Below are 1,107 nucleotides of genomic sequence, written 5' to 3' on the forward strand. Positions count from 1 at the left end.
TACGTAACAGATCTTGACATTTATTAGGTGGTTAAATAAACTGAAGCATCAAAACACATAAAGCACCCTTGGAGCTTTTCCTCAGGTAATGCCCTTCTGTCGTCGAGCCTAGAACATCTCTCTCCCTCTGAAGCCTGGGGCTGCATATGGGGCTACGGTGACTCACGTGCCTTTTCCACTCGGTGCAGCATTCAGCCTTGTCTGCCAACTGCTTGCAGGTTTATGAAGCTGGAGCAGTATCTTAAATTCTGTAACACTCTCATCTCTAACAGGGCACAGATATTAAAACCTCTCATGTGACAGCTCGATGATCGGGGAGTAGTCAAATATCCAGGAAACTTTCCATTCTGATTCTGTTTGGTGGAAACAAAATACGAGTTGCAATAGCCTCAGATGAAGAGGTTCCTGTCACACGACCCATTAGCTGTAAGTGCCCGCAGTGATTAGTGGAAGTAGCAGAGAAGCCAAGAAATTGTCACATGGCTGTCCTTGGACAGACCACTGCACACCACTTTATCTCTACCTTATCTCAAAAATCCCAAGTGCTCTCTCTCAAAAGCATGAAGCACTTTAGAACACGGTATTCTTTGGCAATATTAAATACCACACTCTTACTTTGAAAAACAATATGAACTTTAGCATTTCAAGAGCATCAATCTCATCTTACTCACCACCATCTCCCTGGTCCCTATCACAGTGGCTGAGATGCACTTTAAAGTGTGCCTATGGGGTGGTGCCTGTGGCTCAGTGAGTAGGGCGCTGGCCCCCATATACCAAGGGTGGCGGGTTGAAACCAGCCCCGGCCAAACTGCAACAACAGCAACAATAAAAATGGCCAGGCGCTGTGGTGGGTACCTGTAGACCCAGCTACTTGGGAGGCTGTGGCAAGAGAATTGCCTAAGCCCAGGAGTTGAAGGTTGCTGTGAGCTATGACGCTACAGCACTCTACTGAGGGCAATAAAGCGAGACTCTGTCTCTAAAAAAAAATAAAGTGTGCCCATGATGAACACAGACCCCCAAAAGAAACAGGGGCACATGGAGGAGGTTCCAGGAGGACCCAGACTGACCAGCCAGGGGATGAGTTTGCTTCTTTTTTTTTTTTTTTTT

This window comes from Otolemur garnettii, unplaced genomic scaffold (genome assembly GCF_000181295.1).
Source record: "Otolemur garnettii isolate 467f Iridium unplaced genomic scaffold, OtoGar3 scaffold00025, whole genome shotgun sequence".
In the NCBI taxonomy this organism is placed as follows: Eukaryota; Metazoa; Chordata; class Mammalia; order Primates; family Galagidae; genus Otolemur; species Otolemur garnettii.